We start from the raw sequence: 8,050 nt of genomic DNA, 5'->3' as shown, positions 1-8,050 counted from the left end.
CTCCACACACACACTTTTACTTTGTTTGCCAAGGAGGAATGATAAAATTCAGACCTAAGTTGCTACAATGTTGTACTACTAATTTTTTTAGTGTTTTATTCTTAACGGGAGGCTCCATGCCCAACTCAGATTTAAAAACACTTTTAATCAATTATAAATGATAGACTCATTCCACATAAACATTGCTAATATGTGATTTGATTAAACAGGGAAACATATGGCCTCATAAAGTTGCTCTTAGCATGATCTGGTTAGGGTAAAAAGTGATCTTCTTTATAATTTCTGCCTAATCTTTATTGTAGCAGTTCAGAAAGTACTGGGATAGCTTTAAGAGGACTGATATTCTCTGGAGGGATCTCAAGAGTTATATTTGAGAAGATATTAAGTGGTACTTTTAGTAACATGGTATCATTGTGTGAAAATTATAACAAGAAATGACTCTGGATTCTTCTTAGTCACTGAAAATTTCCCTGTAGCCGGCCTAAGCATTATATTTCACTCCGCAGCTCTAGTAGCAAAACAAAACAAAACAAAAAAAAACAACTTTCTATTTTTTTCAACTTTCCATCACATCAATACTGGCTTAATTTTGCATCATGTAGTTTACTCCTTCAGAGTTAGCTTTGCGTACTTTGCATTATTATTCTATTGATTTCTTATCTTGTCTTGCTTTAAAATGCATAGAAATATTCAAAACTAGGGATTGATTGGTAGTCTATCTCAAAAGCATGCAGCACTGTTTATATCCATTTTTAACATTATTAGTCATTTTATTTTAGTCACAAGATCCACCCTTTGTTTATAATGCTGAACCTTTTAATCTTTTTACTGACCGTGTTAAGGAATTACATTTCTTAGACAATAAGACCATTTATTTTAATAGACATAATAGATGTCCATTTCAATGAATATTGTTTTTCATAATATCTATTATGGGGAATTATAAAATTATTTCACTGATGTTGTCATTTATCTAATCATTTTAGGCAAATATCTTATTTTCTTTCAAAGACAGTCCCAATCAACAATAGAAATTCATTCATTATTTGATAGTAACTGAATACTTCTTTTGGTTCAATATCTACTCCTCCTTCCAAAGTTTGTTAGATGAGCTAGGTTGATTGATCTCAGCTGAGCTCATTCATGCATCTGCAGTTAATTGGAGGGTTATCTGGCTTGTATCTGATCTAGGACAGCCTTACCTGGGACAGATTACAATCTTGCCTGGGACAAATCACTACATGTGGTCTCTCATTCTCCATCAGCCTAACTTATTCTCATGGTAGCCACAGTGGTCAAGAAAGAGAACAGACAAATTCTATTAGGCAAAGCAAGTCAAAAAGTCATCTCAGATTTAAACGGTAGAGAAATAGTCTCCGTCCTTGATAGAAAGAACTTCAAAGTCACATTGCATTGCAAAGGGTGTACAAACAGAGGTGCAAAAAATTGAGGCCATCTGTATAATCAATACGCCAATCTTTTCAATATGGAACTACTCTACCCTCAGCCCTGATATTTGGTAATTACAGTGGTCTTATTTTGTCTTCTGCCTCTAGGCACATGACTCAAGATCTGGTACAATCAGTGTATCCAAAACCCCTGATACAATAAAAAGATCAGAGCTGGAGACACCTGGATGGCTCAGTGGTTAAGCATCTGCCTTTGGCTCAGGTAGTGATCCGGGGTCCTGGAATTGAGTCCTGCATCGGGCTCCCCACAGGGTTCCTGCTTCTCCCTCTGCCTATGTCTCTGCCTCTCTCTGTGTGTCTCTCATGAATAAATAAGTAAAATCTTTTTTAAAAAAAAAAAGATCAGAGCTGAGCATGTGACAAAAAAAAGTCTCTCTTCTTTTTAGAATATAAGCTGATAGTATGTTTCAGAATAGAAGGAAGCTGAGAAAAGGAGACATGACAAGTGAAAGAAGAAATAAAGTACTGATGCATTTTTTTAGAGCCCAGTTCAAAATGTCCTGTTATTAGAATCAATCTTGATTCTGAGAAGTTATACTTATACTCTTAAATAAATCCCTTTTTTTAAAAATAAATCCCTTTTCTTAACAAAGCCAATTTGAAATAGATTAGTGTTTGCTTTGAAATGAAGTAGCCCTGAATAACATGTCAGAGATAAACTTCAGAGATACATCTACAAGAATATGAGCTGCTATAAATTTATGTGGATTTTTTTGCCTATTTTAGTGTCATACATTAACGATTTTAGTATAATTGACTTAGTGCCAGAAATAAGACTGTTATGAATTAATAACCTGAGGATTAGCTGTCTGTGCATTTCACTTTCATGTGATGCTTATATTTCATAATAAAATCCTTTTTACTCATTCATTAAATTGATCACTGTTTAAAAAAACATTAAATGAACAATTTTGGGGTAGGCTGTATGTCTTATGAATGAAAGAGATAAAGCCGTTATTCTTATGGAACTTACATATATATGTAAGTAAGTAAGTAAGTATATATATGTAAGTTAATATATATATATATATATATATATATATATATATATATATATATATTAAGGATTTATTTATTTACTTATTTGAGAGGAAGAGAGTGCATGCATGGAGGAGGGCCAGAGGGAGAGAATCTCAAGCATATTCCCTACTGTGTGGGGCTCCATCACACAACCCATGAGATCATGACCTGAGCAGAAATCAAGAGTCGAACACTCAACTGACTGAGCAACCCAGGTCCTGAGGAACTCATATTTTTAATAATATTTAAAATCTTGACATATTTAGATTTTCAGAAAAAAAATTGGCTTTCTAATCTTAACAGTATCAATATTGAAATGGTGAATGTTGAATGATGGATTATTTTAAAAGTTAAGTTTCCAAAAACCTGTTCAGCTGTTTTTGAGACATGACCAGCAGAGTGAGAAAATCTATTTTATTCGTTTTTCAAGAGTTGCCCTTTTCTAATGCCAAGCAACTACAGAATGGATGAACTTTGGAAGTGTCAGTCTTGGAGTGTTATGCAATTTGTTCTGAGTATGAATTAGTCAGGCTGAGGCTTTCAGTGCATTAGAAACAAGGAAGATGAGCTGAACACATCCCTAAAGGGCAAAAATACTTCTAGGTCTGCTTAGCTCAGTTTGTGCACTTTTTTTTTTCCTTTACAGTGGAGATCTCCCAGTTTTCTTACTGTGATCTTATCTGCTAATATATCCTAAGAGTCAGGGGTGCCTAGGGTGGTTCAGTTGGTTAAGCATCTGACTCTTGATTTCAGCTCAGGTCAACATCTCAGAGCCTTGAGATCAAGCCCTGTGTTGTGCTCTACGATGTGTATGAAGCCTGCTTAAGGCCCTCTCCTCTTCTTCCTCTGCTGCACTCCCATGTTCTCTCTCTCTCTCTCTCTCCAAAAAAAAAAAAAAAGTCTTATGATTAGGACATAATGGATGGAAGCCTTGGAATAAAGTAATAACTTTTTTGGGAGGCCAGGTAGGGGGTTGATGAAATGTTTCCCACAAAAGATGAAAGATATAAAGGCACTTTTTTCTATAGTTGTCATGGTTCAATTCATACAGGTTTAAGCTTAAATAATTTACTCAACCAGCATTTTATCTGAAAATCATAAAGCCATTAATATGATTTTTTAAAAACTGAACTCCCAAATCTTCCAATTGAAATGACCAGGGTCTTTAATATCGTAAAAACATAGTCATACCCTAAGAAGACATTTGCCAGGGAAAGGTCTGGGACACATATAATAATACCCATATACTAAAGCCACACTGTGCTCCTAGGATGCTGGGAAGTAGAGAGAATTATTGGGGGGCTGGGAGGAAGAATGCAATAGAAAAAAAGAGAAGTACTAAAAGGAGGTAGGTGAGAAGAACCTGTCTGGAAAGATGTCAACTCATGCTTTGTTTCCTTCCCTCTGCTTTTACTGCTCCCTGACAGCCTCAATCTGAACACTGAAACCTATCCCTCTTTGTGGGGCAGTAGTTATAAATACAATTCATAGCTAGAGTATATCTTTTTGTTTTTTCCTTCTCTGATTCTGGGAATGACCCCTCCCCCATTTCATGTGATTTCTGTGGAAAATGGAGCACTTTCCGCCCTGTGTTCTGGAATGCCACTACTCAGAGCACAGTGATTGATCCGCAGGTGAGCACATTACCCAAATAGAGTCAAACTCTTTTAATATTTACACTACGAGAGACGTTGATTATTCTTTTTTTTTTTTGACGTTGATTATTCTTACATTTATTTTTTAGATAACTTGAATGAACTATTTCTACTGTTCCAAAACACTATTCCAAGTGGTTGTGGTGGAAGAAATTATTTAATTCTCACAATAACTTTATGAGCTTTAATACTGTTATAGTCAGTCATTTTATAGATGGAGAAGCTGAGGTATTTAAGTTGCTTGCCCAAGGTCATATAGCTTTTAAGTGGCAGGACTAGAATTCTAAATAATACTGACTCAAGCTACCTTCTCTTAACAAACTGATGATATTATTTATCTTCTAAATACTTAAAGTATAAGCACTGCATAAGCCTGAGTATACTAGGGATCTTGCTTGAAAATAGAACCAACAGGATAAAAGCACAGCATTTATAATAACACAATAAGGCAATAATAATAGTAAAATATGATAGATAGATGATTAGCTAGCTAGCTAGCTAGCTAGATAGATGATAGATAGGGAGAGAGAGAGATTCACAATGACATTATTTGAGCACATAGTCATTCAATCTTAGAATACATTTCAGTAGTTCCTCCTTTCCTTTTTTTTTTTTTTTTTTTTTGGCAGGCTATTTCTTTTCCGTAAGTATAGACAGAACAGTTATTGTCATGTGATACCCAGGATCCTTTGCTGTCACATTGTGATAGCAGATAACACATCGAAATGAATGTTTTGAGAATTGACACATAGGGTAAATGGCTCTCCTTCCTGGAAATAGCCTCAGATGTTTACTCATTTACCTTTACTTCCCTCATTCTTCCATTCTGAGAGCCTTCTAGTGACATGGGCTTTACTAATTCATACAGATGAGTGAAATCAAGTTAATGTAAGGGAAGTAGAACATCTAATTACATATCAGAAAGTATTTTTTTTAATTTTTATTTATTTATGATAGTCACAGAGAGAGAGAGAGAGAGAGAGAGAGAGAGAGGGGCAGAGACACAGGCAGAGGGAGAAGCAGGCTCCATGCACCGGAGCCCGACGTGGGACTCGATCCCGGGTCTCCAGGATCGCGCCCTGGGCCAAAGGCAGGCCCTAAACCGCTGCGCCACCCAGGGATCCCCATATCAGAAAGTATTAAGAGAATATCATCCATGGGTATTTTCATGCCCCATGCCATGAAAGCAGCACTTAGGCATCCTCAAAATCGCAAAGAGAACTCTGTCCTTTCTATTTTATCACACTAAAGGAGTCAGTTTGCAAACAGTAACAAAGTTCATGCAGAGCATTCTGACACCCAAAGCTTGTTCTGGTACACATGTCCTGTGCCCCCTTCTCCTCTTCACTACAAGCGCTCATCATGCCCTCACTCTCTACCAAATACTCAGCACTTCAATTACTGTACTGTACATACTGTATATTTCCTTTACCAACTGAAGCCAAAATTTAAATTATCTTTGTGACTCTTTGGTCTGAAACATTGTGATTTCCTACTGAGTTATAATCCTGTAGTACTTTCCTATAGTTAATTATATTGCCATATGTATTTTTATTTTGAAGTTTAAGCTTTATAAGGAAAAAAAGTCATTAATCTTTTACTGAAAGTTTTTGATTAAACATTTAAAAAATTTTTAATGTAATTTTTGTAGACTTTGGTTTGATTCTTTATTAATCTTTGAGGTTTGAAACAACAGTGTCTTTAATTACAGGCATGAAAAAAAATAATTACAGGCATGATATGTGCAGCCAGGTGGGTGTGTGTAACTTAATTTACACCTTTTTTTCAACAAAATACCAGTTAGTTTCTGTTTCTTTAGTTTTTTATGGAGGCAGCTGTTTTAGTCTTATGTAAATCAGTGCACTGACTCAATCTAGAAGGATTCACTTTGGCTCCTGCTTTAAATTCCCAGTTCCATAGTGAAACATTAGGAACTGTTCACAATTGCTAGTAGTTGAACTTTTTAAATGAGTGAGTCATACAGGATATTCATACTGCAATCTGAAGTATCAACTCTGTTGATTCTCTACCAGCTTCATCCCCTGTGTCACATTACTCACCAATCTTGTCTATTATATCTATAAAATATCATTTGAATCCATCCCATGACCTAGGGCAGGCACTTGTCATCTCCTTTTTGAAGTTTTAACTTTCTACATAATACGCAATTATCCATTCTCTTCTACCCTCACCCAATCCATTCTCAATATTGCTGAACTAGTTTTTTTATAAAGAAAATATTTGCAAATAGTTCTCTTTTGAAGAATTTGATGATACTCCGTTTCAGAATAAAAATCCGAACTCTTTACTGTGATTTTCTGGGACTTTCTGCAAATTGGTTCCATCATAGTTTCCAACTTAATCCTCAGCCAACAATTGCTTTCTCCAGCCTCACCAAAAACACATTATTCTTTATCAATATATGCATGCTTGAGATTGTTTTTTGTTGTTTTTTTTTTTAGAAAGAGAGTAGTGTGTGTGTTTGCATGAGCAGGTGTGGAGAGGCAGAGGAAAAGGGAAAGAGGGAATCTTAAATAGGCCTTATGCCCAGCACAGAGCCCCACTTGGGGTTCAGTCTCACAACCCTGAAATCATGACCTATGCCAAATCAAGAGTTGGATGCTTAACCAACTGAGTCCCCCAGGTGCCCACATGCCTGAGAATTTCTAAGTGCTTTTTACTTTTCCTGACTACTCTAAGCAGACTTCATTCAGTGATATGTGGGTTATTACTCTGTGCAAGATAATTTTCTTACAATTGAAATATAGGAAAAATAACCTAGACAAGGTTTTTGTTGTCCTCTAAATTTTTCATTACAGTGGAGATCTAAACAAAAGAGTAAACAGATATATGGAATGGAGTCCCCAATAAATATACATATTTATGCATGTATATGTGTATGTGGTAATTTTAGATAATAATAACTGCTGTGAAGAAAATTAAAAGAAGATAGCATGTTAGACAGTTCTATAAATTGTAAGCAAGTTAGACATAGCCATATTCATTACTTATCATAGTATTGATAGCTAACATGTATTCTGTGTTTGCTATTAGTATATATATTATTCTGAGTACTTTTCTGGATTAAATTGTATTACCAGGTCATTATTACAGGTGAAATAACTGAGCTAAGGAAAGTTTAAATAAATTGACTAAATAACTAAGGAAGCCAGGAAGAGAGAGGGTTTTTTCTCCAGAGGGGTAGGGGTGAAAAAAAGTATATATATATATATATATTAGATACATGAGAGAGAGAGAGAGTGCAAGCAGGGGGGTGGGCGGAGAGGCAGAGGGAGAAAGAGAATCTTAAACAGACTCCTGTTTAATCTTTTTTTTTTAAGGCTCCTGTTTAATCTTAAACAGTCCATCATCTATGGGACTTAACCTCATGATCCTGAGATCAGGACCTGAGCCAATATCAAGAGTTGGATACTTAGACAGCTGAGCCACCCAAGTGCTCCTAGAGATTGTTTTCCTAATAACTGTCCTCTGCTGCCTCTTTACTCTTGGGACCAAAGCTATTCACTTTCCTACAAATCTCCTCCCAATGATTGTTGAGCTCCTTGTTGGAAGGGACCACATCTAATTCATCTTCATATCATGTGTCCAGCACATATCCGATGTTCAATAAATTGTTATCTTTATATTCTTGAAGAATGAAAGTTGAACTTAATCTTGTCATTGCCCTTGCTTCATGTTGTATGGGGAGGAGAGAGAAAGAGAGAGGATTCTCCATGGCTTCCCTAAAAACTTACTTGAATTAGCTCAGGTCATACATACTTTCTAAAGAAAGCACTTTATACAGAGTAGGAGCAACAGGTTTTTCCACTCTTGATTCCTATGTTAAACTCTTGCAGACATACAACAACACCTTCCATTTGTTGGGGGATGATTATCCATGAATCT

Source organism: Nyctereutes procyonoides, unplaced genomic scaffold (genome assembly GCF_905146905.1).
Source record: "Nyctereutes procyonoides isolate TBG_1078 unplaced genomic scaffold, NYPRO_anot_genome, whole genome shotgun sequence".
NCBI classification, from domain to species: Eukaryota; Metazoa; Chordata; class Mammalia; order Carnivora; family Canidae; genus Nyctereutes; species Nyctereutes procyonoides.
Note: the sequence above shows the minus strand (reverse complement) of the source record.